Source organism: Poecilia formosa, unplaced genomic scaffold (genome assembly GCF_000485575.1).
Source record: "Poecilia formosa unplaced genomic scaffold, Poecilia_formosa-5.1.2 Scaffold0, whole genome shotgun sequence".
Lineage (NCBI taxonomy): Eukaryota > Metazoa > Chordata > Actinopteri > Cyprinodontiformes > Poeciliidae > Poecilia > Poecilia formosa.
In genome coordinates this window covers 6,240,733-6,264,504 of record NW_006799939.1, presented here as the reverse complement: position 1 = coordinate 6,264,504, position 23,772 = coordinate 6,240,733, and the positions used below count along the sequence as shown (strand labels likewise).

The window sequence follows — 23,772 nt, the reverse complement described above, 5'->3', positions numbered from 1 at the left end:
ACATGTCTCCCCCTCTTTCCTGTCGAACTACTTTTAAATAAAGGCCACTAGAGCCAACAAAACATAAAAAAAAAAAAAAAAATTATGTTGATAACTAAATAACATTCTCTGAGGTAAGGTAAGGTAATTTTATTTATATAGCACATTTTCAGCAACAAGGCAATTCAAAGTGCTTTACATGAATTACACCAGGAACAAACAAACAAAAAAAAGACAAAAAGATAAAATAATAAAACTACATATTGGTTCCCCATGTTTCATACGAATAACAATAAGTAATTCATAATGGTAACACTTTATTTGAAGGGGTGTGAATAAGACTGTCATGACACTGTCATAAACATGACATAACATCTGTCGGTAATGGCACGGGGGGACGCCATGCCATTACCGGGGGGTCGGGGGAAGCGGGAAGCCGTCTGGATGAAAAAAAGAAAAAAAAAAAAAAAAAGAACGCAACACGAGCGCTACGACGCTCGCGCTGGGTTTACAGCTGTGCGGCAGTGAAGGAGACCTGCTGCTGTGCGGAGCCACGCGGGTGTGTTAGAATCATGGCAGCAAACCAGCAAAACGCAAAGAACTTTTCACAGTTTTCCCCCAAACTAACCGACTGAGTTGAGTAAAGCTGTTGGATGCAGGTAATGTTAGCTACAAGATGACTAGCTAATATCAATACAGCACCTTACGCTTAACAAGTAGCCTGTAGGCTACCGATGTTGTCTATGTTCAGCTACGTACATTCATTTTGCCCCTCCCTCCTCCCCTTCAACCAGACAGCCATTTGTAATCCATAGGGGGGGTCCCAGAAAATGTTTGGAAATCACTGGCCTAAAGTAATAAGTACTCCACTGTCTGTAGTCGTTATATGACAAAATGCTAAAACAAAAAAAAACAAACAAAAAAAATGTCAAGGGGTGTGACTGTTCCTGCAGGGCACATGTCAATGAATTCTGTTTCCTGGAATAGGTTTTTTAAACAATTTTTTTTAATCAAAAGATTTGTTTATAGTCTTTTGTGGCAGTACAATGAACAGGTTTTACACATTGCTGTTATGAGTACATTAAACACATTCCTGCACAGTGACATAGATTCTGTTAACTATTTTCAACTGTGTTGAAAGTAGTTCAATAGTTCAAACCTCATTCAGAAGAGCTCTGTTGATGGGACTCTTAGGTTTGTTTTGGCTTTTGCTGCATCGCTTTAACACCGTGACATGACCAAGCTTAGGTAGGTATTGTCGAAAACAATTTGGGTGATCCTTTACAGTCAAGCTGGGTTAAATGAACCCAATGTTGCTGACTGATAAAGTTCGTACTTCTTCCTAATCTCATTTTGTTGCGCCTGTTTTCTGTTATACGCATCTTGCTGCTGCTGTGGGGTTTTCTCTGTTTGGTTTGTTTTTAGTATGTTTAGTTTTGCCCTAACTGTACTTACCGATGGTTTGTTTTGATTTTTTTAATTATTATTTTTTTGACTCAGGATGAAGTTACATAACGGTACAAGTATTTCTTTTTTCATCAAAGTGATCAATAAACAAATCCAGATCAATACGAAGCTACATAGAGAGCTAGTTCCTCATATTTATTCAATGTATTTAGAGGTTGGAGGCGCATGTGTTGCAGTTGTTCCAAAGAGCTTTTAATTAATTTTCTTTTATATATGTTTTTAGTAATTTATACATGTATTATCCTTTTGGTGTTATGGACGAGTGCTATGTGTCTGTGCAGTGTTAACTCTCTGTCCAAGGCAAATGTTTCCCAAGGGAGACGCATCAACAGACTTTGATTGTTTAGTGAACAAAATATGACAATAGTTTTAGATTTTAGATTAGGTTAGCTTAATTTTGGTTGACAGTTCTCAGTTTAATTTAGCTTAACTTAGCTTGTAAGTTAGAGTCCTTAGTTTAGAACGCCTAGCTTTTTTTGTTGTGTAGTGGAGTTCAGTTTAGAGTTTAAATACTTTTTTTAATTTATTGTTTAGTTTTAGTTTCTAGTTTGTATTTAGAGTTTTTATTCAGCTTTAGATTATAGTTCTAAGGGTTGGAATAAGTCTTGATTTTACTTTTATCTTTTTGAGTTAAGATTTTCTTTACAATTTAAACTTTTATATCATCTTAGTTTATTTAGTTGAGTTTTACTTTGCTATAAATAATTTGATGCTGTAGATATAACTTGATTTCAGCTGAGTATTTTTTTCCTTCTATTTTTCAATGATTTATTGCATCTGATTTGTCCTGCTTCAGTTTTTTTTTTTTTAAATCATTATTATTTTGGCATGCTTTCCTGGCTGGAAAATGGCAGAGGGGTGTAAATTAAGCCGACGACACCAGACAGAAAAATATGTTGGGTTCATATCTGTCCTATCTGCATGGAAATAAAATTCAAAGTAAATGTAATAATCTCCAATTCACTTATGTGTGGTTGTAAAACTAAAGCATAACGACAACAAAGTCTGGGACTCTTTAGAGAGACTTGACATTATTTTTTGTGAGATCTGAGAGAAATCATATGGTTTTTATACTTTGAGTATGCTGGGTATGACAAAAAAATAAATAAAATCTACATCTCGGATTTGACTTGTTGGCGTTAAGGATGTGGAGCCAAATAGCCTGTGGTCCACAAGGAGTGTGGTTTGTTTCCGTTCAAATGATGTGTGTGAAGCGATCAAGGCGCTGTGAGCTGTGCAGCAGTGGAGCCAGACCTGCTGCTGCTGCTGCTGCAGAAGACTCATCTGTAAAATCAAGTAACATTTTTGACAACAACAAAAGAAAATGACAACCGGCTTCTTTACTAGTCTGAGGTTTAGTATTCTGCTCATTCTGATTGCTGCTTTCATTGTTGATCTTTTAAATCTGATTAATGGAGTCAAATGGCAGGACAGATTGGTGAGTAATGTTATTGCAGTATTGCTGGCAGTCTTCATAGCTCTGATTTCACTGAGGGGACACATACACACAATCACACATCACCGGTCCGGCTGTTTTCCATCGACTCTGCCCGGGCCATCTCATCACTATTTTGTTTGGATGCTGCTTTTGTCATGTGTCCCAGGCTCAGCGTGGCTGTTTCATCCCTGCCGCGGCTGCGCCCAGACGGTGTGATTAAGTGCCGCTATTACACAGAAACAAACGAAATGCCAAAAGAGCGCAGTCTCTTTCCTGTAATCGCATCCCTCAGGTGTGATCTGCTCTGTAAGTGATTACAGCGGATAGGTTTGATAGATTTAGCCTCATCAGGAACACGGCAAGCAGCTGCCAGGTTCTTCCTCACAGCGCACTTAAAAAAGGCGGCGTGAAACCTTCAGGGCTCACACAGACATCGTTTACAGTAATCATCCGGAAGCTTTTACAGCAGTAATATTTTTATTATAGTTAGGATGAACTTTAAAGATAAAGGTGAAGTTGTGAACGGTGACAACTTCACACTTTTTCCTGAGTGTATAAGTGATGCACATATGTGGCTAAAAAATTAAAAATAAATCCAAGTAATGTTTTGGAATTTGTTTATGAGAACAAAAGTTATCATAACAGCCTATAACATCTGAATATGAAACTTTTCATAAAACAACAGAAGCAGCAGGATCTGACAAGAAGTGACAGAATAGGAAGCTTATATTCTTGGGAGGTGATTAGTGCTATGAAAATCAGGTGTAATTAAATATTGTTCTGTGGCTGAGTGGGGAAAATTATTGTTACAACAGCAAACAAACACACAATGTATATAGAGGGGTGAGTGAAAATAACACTCAAACGCCAATAAAATTAAACATGAGAATGATTTGAAATCCTAAACCAAAGCTAACGCAGAAATAGGAAAACAAGACATTTACTGACGTGGCATGACTGAAAGAATTAAATTAACCAAATTAATCATAAACTACAACCAATTCAGAGCAACACATAAGAATCCAAAAGCAGTGTTTTGTGGGACACCCACCTGTTTGACAACCTGGAGACAAATCAATGCTGTGGATTAAAAGAGTTTAGTATGAAAGAGAAGCCACCTTCTGTCATCTAACTAATTTCAACAGCGCTGATAACATTTCAGCTTTCTTGGATTTTTTTCTCAGGCAGGAAAGCAGGCCAAAAAAAAAAGAGTACAACATGTTTTCAGAAGTGCTGGCAGCACTCATGTCACCGTCTCTGTGTCCATGGACACTTGCTTCTGCCTGCACTTCAAAATGTTAGTAAAAGTGCAGTAGCATTAAGACTGCACACAGTTGTCCTCTATTTATGTTCTGGTGATGCTGTGCACTTAAAAGCTTTGCACTTTAGTCCACATTGTACAAACCTTTTCTCATGGCTCTGTAAGGGTGAGCCTCTTAACCGCTGTTGGCTTCTTTGCTGACATCAGACCAGAGGAGAAGCAGAGGTACTCGTCACTGGAAACGTCGCATCCATCGGCGATGAAAAGACAAAGTAAGGGTTGGAGGTGTTGCACGATGAGCTGGTTTGCTCGACGGTTACCCCCAACCTGCGCGTCCGTCCACAGAGGGCAGTTTACGTTCGGAAAATTTATGCACATTTGTGTTGGGGAGAATTCAGACTCTCAGGTGCATTTAGAGGCTCCAGCAAACCCGACAAGGTCAGAAAACAAATTTTTGTTTTGTTTTATTTTTGCTTTATTGTTTCCGTCTGCAGCTTCATATTTTACCAATCTGGTTGGGGAATTTCAACACATGATTCTCAATGAGGTTGTGCCTGAAAATCAACACTGACTGTGTGTAGCTGAAATGTAGAGTAGGAAAATTTGACTACTTGACAATAAAATAAATGTTTTTTCAATGGTTTTGGTTTGTAATCTCTCACATTCACTAAACGCTGAGAGGTATAAAGTTAAAAGCAGGAGTTTACATTAGAGGTATGTGATACTGAATATTTTGATGTCAATCCGATAAATACAAGGCCTGTATCGCTGATACTAATACCGATACTTATAATTTAAGTGTGACATATCTTCAAATATCTCACCATTAGCTGTTTTTCTGACTAAATTCCTTTGAATTATTTAGTTAAAACCTGAGACAGAATTTAGATAAAGTTTACAGGTGTCTACAAAGTCATTTAATAACATAATAAACTGAAACAATTGGAAAGCAAAACAAATTTGTGTGCACTGTTTTCAAAATAAAGCACAAAAAATATTATTTGTGAGTAAATTAATGGCAAATTTCAAGAGGGAATCTGAAACTAAAGTATTGATTTTATTGTGCTAGTATTTATCGGATATTGATACCGACTTGGTATCGATATTATCGATATTGTGGATTGAGCCACCCACAACTAGCTTACAGACATCAAATAAAAAGACAAAACCTTTTATTTTCTCACTGTCTGAAACTAAATAAGACCAAATTTTTATTGCTTTAGGCCAGTTAGAATTACCCAAATTATTCCTATGTGCTAAATAATAATAAGAGAAAGAATATGTGAGAGATTTATTCATTAGTGTCTTCAAAGTCAGACATGCATTTTCTCAGTGTTTGCTAGCACTGACTTGAATTCAAACGGTTTGGGGTACCCTCCCACAATCTTACAAGGATAAAGGAAAGAAAAATGCTAAGTTTTCTCTTCAGACTCAATTGACGATAGCTAACAGATGAGATTTCCAAAATTTCCACTTAAAATTATTATTCAGCTACTGCTAGGTAATTGGCTGCTAAAACCTTTTTCCAACAACAAGGGTTCATCAGGCTATCTCTGAAGTCCAGCTTCCTTCTCTCTGCATGTTACAGGAACCTTTGACTCACTGATGACATCAATCAGGATCTGAGTGCCGTCAGAAACGTCGCACGTCACTCTGGGTGTCAGAGGTCGGCAGGGAAGAATCAGTGAGTACCGTCCTGTATCAGAAACAAACAGATCGAGGGTCAGGACCGTCGACTCCAGAGATGTGACTGTAACGACAGTTTATGGGCTCCAAGGATGTGAGGGGAATAAATCAGCCCCGTTTGTCATGACCCATGGCTGTTTTGTTTTTTTGGGGTTTTTTTTGTGACCATCTACGTGTTCAGTTTCATTTTCTGTGTTGATTATTGTTAATAGGTTTTTGCCAAATGAGTTCATTTCTTTGTGCTTGGTTTAGTTATTGTGTGCTGTTCTTTGTGTGTTTTACGTGGATCATTAGCTGCGTTTCCAGGACAAATGTGTGCAAAATTTTGTTGATACTCCCCTAATGTTGAAAAAAGAAATCGTAACTGCATTGTTTCCTTTCCATAAGAAATGCAATTAAAATCACACCTGAATAAGTCATGAAAAAACATGCTCCTCCTTCCACATCCTGTCGTCTTCTTCGTCTTTTACATCGGTTGTAACATCCGGTTGTAACATGATCACGTGACTCGTTTTTCAATTGCAGTTCTGCGAAAAACACTAAATTCGATGCAGCCAAAAAATCACCCCATCCGACTAAAAAAACCGTCTTACTGAAAACGGGTTATTTTATTTTTTATTTTATTTCAGAATTGACAAGTTTCCAATAATTGAATTTATTTTTGTAATTCCAAGCAATTTTACTGCCAGATGAACAGCTGCTTGAATTGGTCTTCTTCCCATTGGTTTGCAGATCATTTTGTACCCAAGTTGAGCTCTTTTTAATGTCACTGTCCAGTATGAATATGTTCTGTCTTTTTTTCCTGGTTCTTGCTTCTTGTATACATTTTGAAGCGTTTCAAACATCTGACGTAACATTTGCATCTCTTACAATTACATTTGAAATCTGTAATTGGGATTCGAACTACCGCATTCTGGTTTCGGTCGAATTATTCACGATGCTACTGGAGTTTTGTGGTTCCCGTTCATCAAAGTTCCTCTTGTCGTGGCGATCCCATCAGCGAATCGGAATTCGCTTGCGGCAACGAAAATGATCGTTACCCCGTGCTCGCTATCCATCAGTAAAGTCAGCAGAGCAACAGTTTTGGTCCGAATCCACGGAAAGAAAAGAGAGAAAGAGAGAGAAAAAAAACATCAGTTGTAATTAGGGGCTACATCAGCTTGGGGTTGTATGTTTTCTTCCTCACATGGGAACCCGGCGGTACACGGTCAAATCCTGAGGCTTCAGTCACAGACGAAGCTAAAGTGCAGCTGCCACTGTGGATTAGACCTGAAGGGAAAAAGGCACATCCTGGGTGGTAATGCTCTTGTGGTTTGGTTGCAGCTTTGAGATGGGCTGCCGTCAGTATCCTGGATGTTGTTCAGAGGGCTGTGCAGTTTGAGGTCCACTTTGAAGTCTGGGTGTGGGAAAAGCCATGGTAGGCAGCGTTCCGGTCAGTATAGGCAGGGGCTATTACATGGAAAACAGGGTGTTTGCACTTGTTGGTCCTGAATGCTTCATGTCACAAGCACATATACAGAGGAAGTAGCACATAGTCGTTTCATATAGTTCATTAAAAGAGGCAGGGATGTTTTATGTGATGGATTCCTGAAGGAAGGTCACAGAATTAGGGTTAAATGATAGAGCGGTGTGATGAGACCGAAACGTCCCGCTATAATAAAATGCTGAAAATATTTCTGCTTGGCCAACCCAAACATTAACAACATGGAGCCGACGATGATATCCAAGTGCATCCCTGTTCCCCCCTCCCCTTGCAGAGGTAAATGCCTCAGAGTAAATCTTTTAAACATGGTGGGATTTGTGCGGGTCAGCGTCCGCGCCGGCAGGACTGTGATTACGGCCGACCCGAGTGAATATTTGACATGGCAGAAATGGAAATTAAGGATGTGAGGAGGATAAAACGCGAAACCAACAGACGTGTAATTAGATGAGTGCCGCGGCTTTTTTAGGCCGTAGCGTCTTGTAAGCGCTGAAGTCACATGAGGTTCTGGTGGAGTGTGGTGCTGCAGGGGATGATTACATATGAAAAAAATAAATAAAATTAAAAAGAGACCTGTACAGGTGATGACTTCAGTTGATTTCTGTGAGGATTAATAGCCAGAGGAAGTCCAGGAAAATCAATGGAGAATAAAACACTGTCCTATATCTTTCTGCAATTGATCAGCAGGCAGAAATTCTCCTTCAGGGTACAGAAGCAGGAAGCAGCGACGCGTTTTGGCGGCCATCAGTGAGTAATAACAATGAGAATCAGGCTATATGAGGGTATTGTATGTCTACGGGAAAAAAATGTCAAAAAACCGGGGTCCAATTTTAAAAGTGGTGGAACAGAGAGATCTGATATGTAGACCAACATTAGCTTGATCGCTGGACAAAAACAAAGACCGAGATCCTGCAGGCTCATGCAGATTTATGGTTAAACAAACCAAAGAACAATTGCTGACATGTTATTGCAACTATTAATCAGAATAAACTGCAATTTTATTGTTGATGTGATTGGAATGGCTATGTTATGTAGATAACTGCATATTGGCTCTAATAATAATTAACCCATACAGAGAGACGAATCAAAAATGAAGCCTTGAATTAATTTTTTTATAACTGGGCAGCTAATATTTAATCCAGTTCAATTCAGTTCACAACAAATGTCATCTCTAGACAATTTCCATAAAGGTCAAGTCAATTCAATTCAATCATGAACACAGAGTCAAAGTCAATAGTATGCATTCCAATACGACACCAGCTACCAAACAATACAGTCAGGTTCAATTTGTTGTCCTAATTGGTTAAAGCATTTCTATCTAAAGACGCCCAGTAGACCGCACTGAGCGACTGATAGTGGAGAGTCAGCTGCGTCAAGTTGTTGACTTTGCAGCAATCCCTCATAATGACAGCGGAAAAGTAAACTTCCCCTTTAACAGAAAGAAAAGTCCACAAAGAACCCGACTCCGTGTGAGCGTCCATCTACCACGACAGGCAGGGGCTTTCAGACAACTGAGTGTATAAAAAAAAAGAAACAGTGATTTTTTTGTTAAATAAATATCTTCTCTTTAAATTACTGGTCACAATTCAGTGAGAATAAAATCCTTTAATCTTTATGGATTGCATTCAGTCGTGCAAAACGCCTGGTTGGACCTAGCTCCGCCTTTAAGGCAAAGCTCCGCCTCACAGAGCAGCTCCTCCTGACACTCAATCAGTTCCTTCAGACTAGTCAGCAGCGATTAGTGAACATCTTCCCATCTGCTGAGTCCATCATAGGAGCTACTTCACAGTACAACGCTGGTAAAAAAAAAAAAAAAAAAAGTTATTAAAGGGTCAAAGAGGAACGATGTGATGACTTCCTGAACTCAGAGTTTCAGAAAGAGCAGGAGTTTTTAAAGACGCAGAGGTTCAATTTCAAAGTGTTAAATTAGAAAGTCAAATTTCTTCTCAGTCATATTTTATATTTATAGTATTTCTATAACAACTGAAGTCAAAGTCATTTGATTGTACTATAAAATGCCAATATGTGCCTGGAAAACACACTGCCCCTTCAAATCTTTAGTGAACCCAGTGATACGAAAGTCCCACTGGTTGTGGATTTGGACCAGCAAACACTTGTAATGTCTCACTTTACAGCACCTCATCATCCATCCATTTACCCTCACTTGGAAGGTATTTTTTATATTTTGCACACAGCAAACATTTCCCACTATAAAGGTATTTCTATACAGAACAAAGTGACATCAGTTAATTAGCTGTACGAAATAATGAAAATGTGAAAATGAAGACGTGAAGATAAGGTTCGGATTAGCGATACCAAGACACAATCCTTTAATCTTGCTCTCAGTGTCTTTGCTATAATACAGTGAGCCAGATGACATAAATATTGCACTATTTAATGAAGTGCTTAAGAGTTTCCTGCATGGACTCTAGTATAGTGAATCTAGTGTGCTGAACCTGAAGTACAGCCTTCCATGAACTCGGTGTTAACAAATGCATAAAGATTGATTTAACTGTCTAACCCGATGAGGAATAACATCAGGCTTTTTAAATCTGAACTACGTTCATAAACACAACTTGCTCTCCCTCGGAGCTGGAAACCGAGAGGACATGAGATCCGTTACAAGAGCCTAAACAAAGCTGCTTTATTCTGGAGATATGGCAGCTCTGTTTGACACAAACGAGGAGTGCTTCACTGAGTTGTGTGTCCCTTTCAGGTCATATTGGGATTGTGTTTCTCTGAGACATTCCACGAAGACCTGAAGATAAGGTTTGGATTAGCGGCTTCCTCTTCTTCAACAGCGGTATTATTTTGAGAGTCTTTATTTAGCAGAATGAGGGCAAATACATTTGTCAGTTGTAAATTCTGGCTAGTGCCTTTCTGCTTCACTCTCACGTTAACGTTATCGGTTTCAAACTACAGTGGACCTCAGTTCAGTATTCCCACATTCAGCTATTCGTGGATATTTCTGTGGAACGTACCAAAAAATGTAATTAGTCACAGATTTTTTTTGTTTGGAGAGCATGTGTAAAACATTCAAAGTGAAATGCAACTTGTGAAGTTGAGATACTTTGGCACAATGCTGCTTGACATGCTATTGGCTGGTGTTTACAAAGCAGCCAATCCGGGAGCACCTTTCATTGTTCTTAATAATCATTGGCGGTACCCAAAAGAGTGGCGAAAGTTAGCTTCTGCGGTACTGCCAAGGTGGTTTCCACTGTAGATATTACTATATATTCAACTATTAAAACAGGTATTGTTTTTAGAGGAGATCTCAAGTACTATTTATGGGGAGTAAACTCTAACCCACATGGATACTGGAGGTCCTCTGTAAACAAACATGATAGAGCAATGAATATTGTTGAAGATACTTTCAGTTCTCTATGTCGTCAACTTTATTTTTCTTTCAAATTTTCTTCAATTTTTTCCATACAAGAGATTTCTTCAACAATTTGAGTCCATTGGTTAGAGCTGATAGGTCCCGTTTCCTTATTTATTCTTTTTTTTTCAGTTCACTGAAATTTAGCAAGATATTCATCTCTTCCTTGTATATATCCATTTTCTACACTTGCTTGACCATTCAAAGTCACGGTTGGGTTGCTGTCTGTCTCCAGTAGTCATTGGGCGATAGGAAAGGTTCACACTGTCCAGTGTCACCGGACTCCCTAATACATATTCATCTGAAAAATTACCAAGATACATAAAGGAAGCATTCAAAAGCCAATTATACCAAGATTCTTTCCTAATTCATTGTTTATGTTTTACCAAAAAGGTCTTAGACTTCTCCTAGATACGTGATCCAGCTGTTGCCTCCCAATATGGATTTTTTTCAAGCTTCTTGCTGTGCATGTGTGACTTAGTTTCCTCAAACAGCCCAAAAACATGCATGCTAACTCACCTGGATGTCCTAAAGCTTTAGTGTGGACATATAATGTTGTGCTACACTGTAACAGACTGCCGATCAGTATGGGTGTACTCTACCCCGCAACTGCTGACCATTAAAGAGACAAACCACAACTTTGAAGAAGGTTACATTTTATTAAAAAATTAATGGTTTAATAGTCAAGCCCGATCTGCAACCAGGTTTATAAATTCACATTTACAATTTGTCCTTTTTCTTACATTCATGCTGCATTTGAGGCCTTAAATCTGCTAACTTCACTTTTCTCTAGATTGCTAGTTTTTTGTTTGTTTGTTGTTGTTTTTTTTGAGTCACATCTGCTTGTTGTTAAGCTGGATTAAAGATTCTGTATGGAGAAACAGAGCTGGAGTTCTGCTTCATTCATACTGCAGAACACACCCCGAGGTGTCACCGGAGTCTAATTGGCTGGGATGTGATAGTATAAACTTTGAGTATTTAACCTCTGCTTTTCTTACCTAGAGTAAGCTGTGCAGTCGTTGAGTCTCTCCCTGGTTCTGTGGTCACAACCACAACAGGACTGTGTATATGTCTATGCACAGCATATTGTGGTTCAATATGTAAGGGGATTTGCTCTATAAACAAAAGTCGGCATCTGAGTCAGCGGATGAAAAGTGAGTTTGTCATTAGAGAGTGAGTGGATTTAGAAAAAAATAAAAATAAAAAGACCAAAGTGAGTTTTGTTCAAATTACCCAGTGTGTTTACTCCGACACATCTGGGACACACTTCCCTTTGCCAAAGGAGTGGAAGACAATAAGACACAGCTTGGTATGAAACAATCCTTCAAGCGTTACACTTGTGGAGTCAATAATTTAGTAAATGCCACAGTTTGGGCCAAATGGAGATGAATTGATCATGAGTAAGCGACTGAAAAAAAAATACATAGCTAAAAGCTAAACGGTTGTATAATTTTGTCAGGGAATAATGTGATCAGCGTCTTTCACGAACGTCTGAAACCGTGCTCCTTTCTTCCCAACCGCATGCACACGATAAAAATGAAACTTTCCGCTGGAAATGTCACATTTGTTCAAATTCAGCATAAATAATTAGCATGCAGTTATACGGCTGCACTGACATCCTGTCTGTAAACATCATGGTCAAAAACACACCAGTCCAACCCACGCGGGGAACTAGCCAAACTTTGCGCCAAGAATGCTGACACAGCTCGTTCTTTGGGTATACAAGGATTGGAAAGCCCTTAAAAGTAAACCAGAAACACATAAACTCTCGCAGCACCTCCAATAAAACAACACCAAAACTCCCGGGACAACCAGGCAAGTCTGCATGGGTAAGATCTGGACCACTGTTGAAGATCAAGATTTGATCAGACTCTCCTTTCCAACACCCTAGAGCAAGTTTTGCTTGATAATTAGAACAAATGTTCTGGTCAGCATTCTTAGAAAATGGTAGCACCACTTTGGTTTGGCACTCCACAGCTGTACCTGCTTTTCACAAGACATTAAAGGGGTAGTAATAAGTAAAAATCGACTGTTTTGAGCTTTACATCATGTTACAAAGTTATTTCTTCATCTCCTAATCTCCCATGGTACAACTGTGCAAAACACTTGAAGCGACTGAGCACCGCCTTCGAGGACGAAGCTCCTCCTCTGAGTTGCAGTTTCTGAGCTTCCACCTCACAGAGCGGCCCTTCCTTACGACTCCCCCACTGAGCTCCTTCAGACTAGCCAGCAGCAATTAGCAAACACTTGGTAGAACTGTGGATTTGCTGAGCTCATCATATGAGCTACTTCTCAGTGCAAAGCTGCTAAAACCATTGTTGAAGGGTTAGCAGGGGAGCGATGTTGTGACGACTTCTTGAAAACAGAGCTTTCAGAAAGAGCAGGAGTTCTTAAACTTCTGCTCCTGAAGCCCAATTTGAAGGCGTTCAATTATGAAGTCAAATTACTTTTATGTCAAATTTGACATATGCAGGACTTTTTATAACAACTGAAGGTAACATAGCTACTTAATTGTGTTATAAAATGGCACTGGAAAATGTTTCTGGAAAATACATCGTCACCTTCCTAAAATAATGAGACAATAAGGTGGCCTAAGTCTTTTTTTTTTTTTTTTGCCTAAATCGTATTTTAATAATAATAAAAAAAGAGGTGGTGATTTGTTTGGTTTAGGCCATTATTTTAGAAAAGTGTCAACATAATGCTGCCCCTTTTTAACTATAAAAGTTATGTCAGCCAAGTAAACGCCACATTGTCCAGAATGCTCAGTATCTCGGGTCACTTTCATCCGACTCACTTGACATGTACAGAAACATATATGTCAAGTGAGTCATGAAAAGAGACACGGCAACGATAAGTAAAAGGAAATTAGTGCTCATTGAAAATATGAGTTTTCCATCATCTTACACTGAACAGTGTTTTCTGATATTTTTTTTTTTTTATCTAACAGTGAAATCTAACCTCTCATATGTCGGATAGCCTTTTCTCCAAGACTCCCGTCCCGTTTTGGCAAATTCTAACTGATACGAAATAATTCCTCTAAATTATAATATGCTATAAATGCAGCCTGCGACAGCTCATTCATTTCGGGGACCGCAGACAACTGCAAGTTTAGAGGCTTGGATCCAAGTTTGTTTTCTCTGGGAGGATTTTTTTTTTTTTTTTTTTTTTTAAGTCTCCGCGGGGGAGTCGGGTTAAGCGTCTGTCGGCTTTGCCCACAACTTCCTGTTCAATCCTGCCTCTGTGAAGGCGGCAACCCAAAACCAGCCATCAGTGCGAAGACACAGCTTGTTCTTATCAACACCGGCGCAGGGAGATTTACACCGTTTGTTTTCAGACTGCCTACTATTAAGCCTTAAATCACCCGTGTCCCTGTATGATTAGGGGGGAACAAACACCTCGTGTTAATGACAAGCAGCGAGACCATTCATCACTTCTGGAATGATTTGTTGTTATTGATGCATTAAATGTGGCAATAACAACAACAACAAAAAAAACATTAAGTAAATTCTTAATGAGCCTCTGGCCAGACTTATTAATAACTCACTTCGCTAGAGTTTGGGCACTCTCATTCAAAAAAGAAGCGCAATCTTTTCCTTTTTCTGCTCTGAGTAGATTCCACAACAGGCACTTTGATCAAATCTACCCTCGCATGGCGCTTTGAAGACCTTGTCTCCTGCAGGCAGAGATTGCTGCCTCAATTGTTCTTGCTTGGTGATTTAAATAAAGAGAGTCTCCAAAGCCACACGGCTCTAAATATGTATTTCTACTGTTCTAATTAGAGAGTGTCTCTGGAGCGGGCACCGAGCCCAGGATGAGGGACGGCTAAATATACCAAAACAAAAACAAAACTTCCAAATGGAAAATTATAAACATTTAGACAGAGCTGTGGACAAAAATTGAAAATATAGCTGGTAAGGTGACTTTTGTGCGTGTGTGTGTGTGTGTGTGTGTGTGTGTGTTTGTTTTACTGGAGGAGAAGCAGGGCAGAGACAGGAGGCTGTGGTGCGGCTGCACACTTTGAGAACGGCGAGCGTGGAGCACAAAGTTATTGGGGAGAAAAGCACACAGGAAAAAAAAAAGAAAAAAATGAAAACTTCAGCAGAGGATCCTCATTCCAAAATGGGTTCATCTGGTTTGATGTGAACCTTGATCTAATTAATGTGCTTTCAGTCGTTGACAGAAGCAGTGATCAGTCAATAAAACATCGTCAGTTTTTCTAATGTAATAAAAACAGAAACCCAACATTTCTCCCTAATGGCCACTTTATTAGCTTCTACTGTTCAAATTGACTGCACAAATAGTAAATCAGCCAATCACATGGCAGCAAATAGGGGTGCACCAATTGCAGTTTTCTGGCCGATCGCTAATTACCAAGCTTTTAAAAAGCTTAACCTTCTGATTCCGATTTTGGCCGATACCCTTTTCTTTTTTGTCTGAAATGTTGCTCAATATAGCAAGACAGTTGTTTGGCATCAGTGGGGTCACTGTTGTTAACTGTAAATGTGCAGACATAACTTGGTGGGCCGGTCTGTCAGTCAAACCTTTCTCACCGGAGAGCAAAAGAGGACAGTGTTTGATTCATTCACATTTGCCAAGCTAGATAAGACCGGTGGATAAGATCGGCTTCATATGTAAAAGTCGCCCGATTACCGATCTCCCAAAATGAAGGAAATCGGCGACGATAAACTGGTGCACCTCTAGCGAGTGCCAACTCCATGCTCGATGAGGTGAAGACAAATAAGTTTCAGGATGAGAAAAGTGACCAAGTGTTGCTGAGTGACATGTCAGTAGCTCTAATAAGCGCTTGGTACAACACAGGTGTCACCATTGTTGGGCTCACAGCGCAGATAGGATAGGCTTCAGCCGCAGACCACACAGAGTGCGAATCGGGACCGGCGAGAACACGGAAAAGAGTTTCGACAAACTTACCAAAGTTAAAACTGATGAAGTGTCTGAGTTTAAAATGTGGTTAGTTGAATTTACTGAGATACTCCATTTGAAGACATTTTGATATGATACCTTGACCTCTGCTAATAAGTTCTGTAGTGTCTGGCAGCCATTTTTGGACCATCTCATCTAGTCTAAGGTTGATCCCAATGCTCACTCAGCCTTTATAGACAGGAGGTTCTATCCTGGAGTGTAAATGGTAAACTGTGCAGTGTAACCAGCTATTTAGATAATTGCCCTGACTCATTTTTATTCATTGTTGATTTATTATTTTTTTTAGTTGTTGTCTGTTTTTATTTTCATTTTCCCTTATTGGTAACAGTATCTTTTTTTTCTTATACAGTAGTATGTGGAATATATGTTTTATACTCTTGTGTATGATTTCTCTATTCTACTTTGCAAAAGAAGGTAAACACAGCTATTAGGGGAAGAGTTATTAAAACCACCTGGAGATATTCAAATATAAACTGATTCATAAATTGCTTTCATGGTTTATGGGAAAAATCATCAGCTGTGAGTGCAGCTGTAAAGGCGCATTGTTCTGCTTCAAATTTGTAAGGAGGGATTTCAAAATAAAGTGTAGGAACATGACAGGGAATCAGCTACACATGGCTTTACTGGCTGAACACACTATTTTAGTGTTGATCAACTAAAAAGCATTTACAGAGGAAATTTTTAACGCATGAAATACATGAGATTCTTTGTTTTGCACATGATGTTTTTCTGTTCTTGAGGAAAGTGACACAGCTACATTCACATTCTGCTGGAAAAAAAAACTCCAGCTGTAGCATAAAATTTAATAACAGTAAAAGTAGATTTCTTGGCTTTTGGTTCATTGGTTTCCCGTCACTCCAGAATTACACACTTACATGGGTTAAGAAATATAATCACAACGGAATTCAGAATAATAAAAATGGAAAAATGAACATGAAGAAGTCTTCATGAATGGTTATGACTGTTGTCATGAAGCGTCATTGGGTAAATAATGACACTTTTAGAGCAAAGTTGACACATTTAATGGATTTTTAATGCAAGTTTTCATACAACTTTGCATTAAAAGTGTCATTATTTACCAAGTATCACTTCATGACACCCCTTGCCTCCATGCTGCAGCCAGTTAGCATCGTTTTGCTTAGCTTGTCTTCTGATACAAGAGCAGGCCACATGCAGAAACATATGGAAGCCTGTGTGTGTTCACATCAACCACTGCAGGACGATCCTGTTTTATTGGAGTGATAAATACAACTCGCTGAACCAGGCTTTGGATGATAAATATTTATAGCAAGGACGGTTTATAGGAGTTTTGTTTTTAACCTAGAAAGCCGTATTTGCTCTCCACAGCCATATCTCTTCTAGCATTGTTCGTAAATAATCAGGAAAAAATGTCCCGTTTCTTTATTCTGGAGCTGCCCCTGAAAGCCCGTGCCAAGTCCGAGCTCAAATCAAACGTTTTCGAGGAAAGTTGGCTGTGCGTTCTCGGCGAGAGCATACCAAAGTCTGTCAGGGTCCAACCTCTTCTTTCACTGAGCACGGAATTCAAGGAAGGATCCAAACTTCTTCTTCTTCCTTCTTTTTTCTGAATGATTTAGATTTAAACAACGTCCTCAGTAATAACCACGCACAAATGCTTTTCATATATTTCAGTGTATGAGAGATAGCCTAGCTGCGGTAAATGATGGGGCTTCTCTAATGGCCAATAGTCATCCCTTAAACTGTCACTTCACAGCAGAACCCGACCTTCAGACTTCTGGACCCAAATGAAATCCTTCAGGAAGGAAAAAGTTTTTACTGCGAACACATTTACCCTCACCGACCTCGGATGACTCCAATCTTCCCTTCCTGCAAAATATCCTTCCTTCGGGATTCGAGATCCTCCGGCTCACCTGACACACCTGGGAACCGAGTGTGTGCGTGTGTGTGTGTGTGTTTGTGAGTGTGTGAGAGGTTTTTTTAAAATATTTTTTGTAAGGTTGGACTGCGTGAGGCGCTGAGGATTGCACACGTTGCTCCAAAGTCTCTAACAGATGAAATATGTCAGCAGAAGAATGTTAGAGTTTTTATTAGCTCAAAGGCAAACCGTGCGCTCACGTCCAAGCTGCTTTATTAATTTGACGTCTGTAAAGCTGCGGACTTGGCGACGTTACAAAAAAATAAAATAAAATAAAAAATCTCTTGCTATGATAAAATTCTCCTCACAATGAAAACAATCGTCATAGGAAATCGAGCGTCTGCGGTGGCAGCAGCTTCACGTGCATTCCAGCAGATAATGGGAAATAAAACGGATGCCTTAAATGCTAATGCAGACCGGCCGCACCGTCTTTCTCACATGTTGTCCTTTTTGCACATAAAGTCTGAACCGATTAAAGCTCGAGCCGAGCAGCGAGGGAAAACGCTTTATCGTTTCTGTTATGAGCAAAAAAAAAAAAAAGAGCAATTTACATTTTTCCTTCTCGGTGGAGACTTTACTCCAGATGGACAGCAAAGTGTTGGATGGAGATAAAGCGCAATAAATCCAGCTGATTGTGCATTTCTACAGACATTCACCTATCTTGAACTTTTCTCTTTGGAGCAGCTGCAGAGCAGAGTCTGAAACCGCTGACCAAATGTAGCATAGTGACAAATCAAACTGAATGCTGAGGAAATGGGATATCCCAACATCCTTTTTACTCCTTTTTTTAATGTAGCAAAGTCTTAAAAGTACAGTAAAATACTTGAGGTTTGTCATTTTTTTTTTTTATTAAAATTTTTTATTTCGGCTTGTTGGGGGGGCCAAAAAAAAAATAGTTTCTTGTAACACTTCCACACCTTTTAGAGTTCTGGACAGCACAAAAACGTGTTGAGTGGCAGCTGTGTGGACGAAAACGCCTTGTTGATATCAAAGGTCAGAGGAAAATGGACAAACAGGTTTGCAATGATAACCGGTCGTTAGAGCCAAAGGGTGTGGAATCTCTGAATTCACACATCGCTTTGAGCCTTAAGCAATAAAGACCACACAATATGTCAATGCTGTTGCCTTAAAACAGCAAAGCAAGATCACAATTTGCACAAGTTCACCAAAAACAGTTTGGCGAAAAAAAAAAATGTTGTCTGATCTCAATTTTAGCTGCAACATTCACATGGCACGGAGAGAATTTGCCATAACCAACATAAAAGCATGAACCATCTGCTGCTGCTGCTGTAATGACTAAAGGTCTAATTTCCCCCCTCAATGCAGCAGCTGGGCGTCATTCAAATGCCACCTGTTTACCTCCTGTACTATTGCTGACATTGTCCGTCCGTTTATGACCGGCGCACCAGTCCTCTGGTGCAGTGGTCTCAAACTGCATTCCTCAAGGACCAGAGCCCTGCTGCAACTTTTTGATGTCTATTTGCTTCAGCACACCAGGCTACAAGTCTGAGCTAGTTAGCAGAGCTCTGCAGCACTTGACTGCATGCTAGGCTACGTTCACACAGCAGGCCTTAATGCTCAATTACAATTCTTTGCAAAATTCGGTTATTTTTCTTTTTGCGCGTTTGTTCACATTTCCAAATACATTGGACTTGTGTGTGATATCCTATGTGAACTGCAAACGCCCTTAAAGTGTCCCGCATGTGCAGTAAAAGGCGCAGTAATGTCACATGTGGCGAGCGTGTTTACGTAAGAAACATGGATGGTAATGGTGAAAAGTGTTTTGCGATGTAAAGTGAACTTTATTAGTATTATTTTTAAACCTTCATTTAACCAGATACAAACCCATGGAGGCTTAATTTTTTTAAAGAAGTTAATGTGCTGACTCTGGTTGGTCAACAACTTTAAAATCGCAAGATACGCTCCACCATTACCATCCATGTTTACTTCAGCAAACACTGAGCACGTAACGTTACTGCGCCCTCTACTGGACATTTTTGCAGTTCAATTTAAAGTTCATTTACTACTTAATCCACATTATTGTTTGCCAGGGTTGTTGTTTTTCTTCCCACTTGCGTATACCAGGATGCAGAACAGCGACGATTCTCGAGTGGCAGCGGTGTACAGGTCGGATGAATGCGAAAAAAAAAAAAAGGGTCACATTTGAAAATATCGGGTTTAGGACCACATATCCAAGCAGCCGGTGTCGTTTTTGTAAAAATCCAGTCAGTGTTGTTCAGGCTGTTGTGAAAAGAAACAACTTGTTGAGTCTATCCTACAGAAAACTAAGGCAGTGCTGAAGGGCGATGGGTGCCCCAAGCCTGGTACGTCCAACGCATAGAAACAGACGTCAGGGTGGGTTTCTCTGAGTCACACTCTGTCTTTAAGGCCTCTCTGAGTGTATGGAAGATTATGGATGGCTTGTAATGGCCCTCCATTATCTTCATAATCACTGGGAAGAGTCGTTATCCTGCAATCAGAAGATTGAGAGTTTTGCAGATTCGCTTAACCACACTGGGTAAGACCGTAAAAGCCCGACTTGCCTACTGATCTGTGCAGTGGTGCATCAGTGTGTGCGAATGGAAGTAGCATTAATGACTGAGGAAGAGCAGCAGTAGGAGGAGTTTAACAGACCCACTGAGGAGGCGAGGAACGTGGGCCTGATTCTGCACAGCAGAGCCAACCTGCAAAAAACCACACCGCAGCATAAATATCTATATTTATGCTAATATAGATAATTTAGTTAGTTTTTAGTTTTTAATAGTTTTTAATTCAAACAGCTCCGTTATGACATGTCTGAATCCAGCTGAATCAAAGTGAGGATCAGCTAAAAGGTCATTGCCAGTAAATATCTTACCTCCACCAGAATGGTTTTCCTGCTAGCAGCAGCCATTACACATTAAAAGTTAAATTATGTTTACCTGGACAGATGGACGACGTGTGCTTCCACAGTCATTTATTTCACCATAATCATGTTTTAGAACTAGTTCTTATTTACAGACTTTTGCAACATCTACTTTGGCCAGATCCATAAACTGTAGAAATCAGAAATAGGTGTTTCAAATGGCAAAGTCGTTTTACAGACCGAAACCTGCCATTCCAAAAAAAAAAAAAAAAAAGTAAATATATATACATCCATCTATGTTCATTGCAGGGTCACAGGTGCCAGTTTCCAGCTCTCATTGGGCAAAATGTGAGGTTCACCCTGGACAGGTCACCAGTCCATCGTAGGGCTTCGTAAAGACACACAGAACCAAGCAGAGGGAACCATGGAGGAATACCCCAGACCAGGATTCAACCCAAGACCGTCAGAATGTAAGTCAACAGTGCTAAAAATCCAAAAAAATGTTTCAAAAAATGTTTCAAAAAATTGGGAAAAAAATCCTGACACAAAGAATTATAATTCATGCATGAAAGGGTTAATAATTTAGATGCTTGTTTTATATTACAAGGAAACTACGTTGGGTCGGGACGTAGGATTGTTCTCTTCTTGGTGCAGTCATATTGTCTGTCATTTTTCAGTGCAGCTGTCCCAATCACAGAGATTGGGCTGCACTGTGCCGTCTCTTGTCTTACTATATAATGTGTTTGCTTGTCCTGCCGTCGCTGTACTTCTGCCCACAACCAATTTCACTTACGGGACAATAAAGTACATCTTTATTACAGTATTTTATCTTATCATTTCTGAACAGACTCAACTCTGTCTCTCCAACTCATAATTGTCTAAAATTTCAGGAGAACTAATGCGTTTTGGTTGTGTGTTTGTGTGTGTGTGTGTGTGTGTGTGTGTGTGGCAAGAAAAGCAGTGTACCAGTGAAACATTGGCAGGTTTCACAGGGAGCTCTGTAAATGGGCGCAGTGACATGACATAACACCACCAGTAAGAAATGCACATTAACGCCTGCTAAGCTCAACAATTTGACAGTAGGACATTTTTAAAGCTTTAATGGAGGTTGGGACTGTTGTTTTTTTGTTTTTTTTTCTCCACATGGCGTTCACAGCACTGCAGCTGCTGCCTTTCTAAATGTGCCGGTCATGCTGCATATTCTGCGTAGACTGTAAAATATTACTGAGAGTCTGAGTTCGCTCAACGCTTTAGTCATTTGCTTAAAGGAATCTGAGCATTCCAAGAAGTGTATGTATTTGAAAAGGCCTGTTTGACTAAAGCTGTTGACAGATTTTAGATATTTAAGTACATAGATAGATTCTTCCATGATTACATAACGATTGTAAACTGTGTGCTAACTTTTTATTTAGCACACAAGAATCCCCCCCACCCCCCCGACCCCCAAAAAATTAGAGCTGTAAAAAGGTGTTTACACCCTTAGAGCTTTTTTCTTTCTTTCTTCTTTTTGTTGCATTTAAATGTTTCATCATGCAAGGACACTTGAATAAACACAAAAAAGCTGTTTTTAAAATTATGATTTCATTTAGTAGGGGAAAAACCATCCAAGCCAGCCTGGCCCTACGTGGAAAACTAATTACCCTGAAGCCCTAATAACTGGCAGTTCCACCCTTGGCGCTGACTATTACTGTCAAGCATTTTCAGTAACTGGCAGTGAGTTTTACACATTGAAGTGGAGTCATTTTTTTATTTTTTATTTTCAACAGAATTGGTTCACTTAAATCACCTTGGAGCGTTTTAGAGCCTGTTTTAGTTCTCAGCAGGAACACGGCGAGATGCCGCATCGAGTCGTCCAGGACCCAAAGCAGCTCCGGACCATCACACTACCGCTGCTATGTTTGATTGTCAGTGTGGTTTTGTTCTTCTGAACTCTGTGGCTTTGGGTAACAAGGCAACAACCAAATTAGCCAGCTGCCTCAAAAGTGTCCAAATCCAATAAAGTGTCTTTGCAAAAGTTTTGATAAAACTATGATGGGATCAACCTCAGTTTCTAGCCTGAAATGTTAATTGTTGTTTCTCAACTCTACCATAAAAATGATCTTGCTGTGATGTGCTCTCGAACCAAATTTGTTTTGCTTTTATATTGTTTCTGTTTATCACGTTATTAGAGTATTTTGTAGACACATTTACACTTTATCAAATTCCGTCCCAGGTATTATGAAAATAATCCAAAGAAAAACTCACAATAACTCCTAAAAGTCAGAGGTTTGATGACATGTCATACTTAAATTAGAAGCATCAGTACTGGTATCGGTATCAGTATCGACGATATATTGTCCTGTATTTACTAGGCAGTGGATCGATACCAAAATATACAGATTCCTATGCGATGTATTGAAGTTTTCAGTTATGATGTAAAAAACTTTGACAGCATGAAGGTTATGATTTGGTACTGTATGCTTGATTAAATCTTCATCTCTAAAAGTACATCACTGGTAAACAGAAGATCTGCGTAATCCTTAATCTGTAAATTAAAGAAAACTACAAAGGTATTAACAACAAAGTAATGTTACCAGATAGCATCCACCTCAGTGGAGAGGAGGAGAGAGAGGACTGGTCTGCAGACACCCAGATGTACATGTGTTTTGTGTTTCAGGGCTGTTTTTAGTGCTCTGTGAGGTTCAAAGAAGGCAGTGAACCGCAGCTTGGAAACACAAACAGTATTAGCCGTATAGTCTAACCACGACATTGAATTGTATCAGCAGACTAAAGTACAGTGCAGCACGGCTCTGTGTGTGTTTGCGTGTGGGCTGCTTGCACACCAGTTGCATGTAAATGTTTGACTGGGTAATGAAGCTTTGAATAAATGGAACAAAAACGGCTCACAGTTTCCCTGGACTGGAAGCAGGTAAACATAAAAGTAAATAGCAAGAGTTATTGTAGTAAATTAAAGATGGTAGATACTCTGTCTATCTATCTATCTATCTATCTATCTATCTATCTATCTATCTATCTATCTATCTATCTATCTATCTATCTATCTATCTATATATCTATATTATTTCATCTAAATGAACTGCAGTCTTAGATTACAAAGAACAGAGTGCCAAGACTTTATTGACAAACTACTTATTTAACCAAACAAAACACATGGATCTGTTTAGCATACAAAAAGTATGGCGTAGTCTTCCTAGTCACACGATTAGCCTGTTTAGTTTAGCATAGCTTAACTATATGCAACTTCATTTTAGCACTGTTATGCTAACTATATTCAGCAACGTAAAGTGAGAATTATTGAACAGTTAGACTACAAATTGCAAACAATTGTTTAATTGCTCCCTTTTCTCCTTTATGAGGAGGTTTTGTGTGTAGTAGACTGAGGATGCTTTTTCTTATTATTAT

The 23,772-nt window shown here is 39.3% G+C and overlaps 1 protein-coding gene across 1 annotated transcript in view; it reads right to left on the bottom strand.

Moving 5' to 3' along the window:
* Positions 1-5,816: 5,816 nt before the first annotated feature.
* Positions 5,817-23,772, bottom strand: part of bckdhb (branched chain keto acid dehydrogenase E1 subunit beta) — an 80,289-nt gene continuing 62,333 nt past the window's right edge. The window contains exon 11 of the mRNA XM_016679609.1: positions 5,817-5,841. The gene's annotated coding sequence lies outside the window, so the exon portion shown is untranslated. The remainder of the gene's footprint in view (positions 5,842-23,772) is intronic.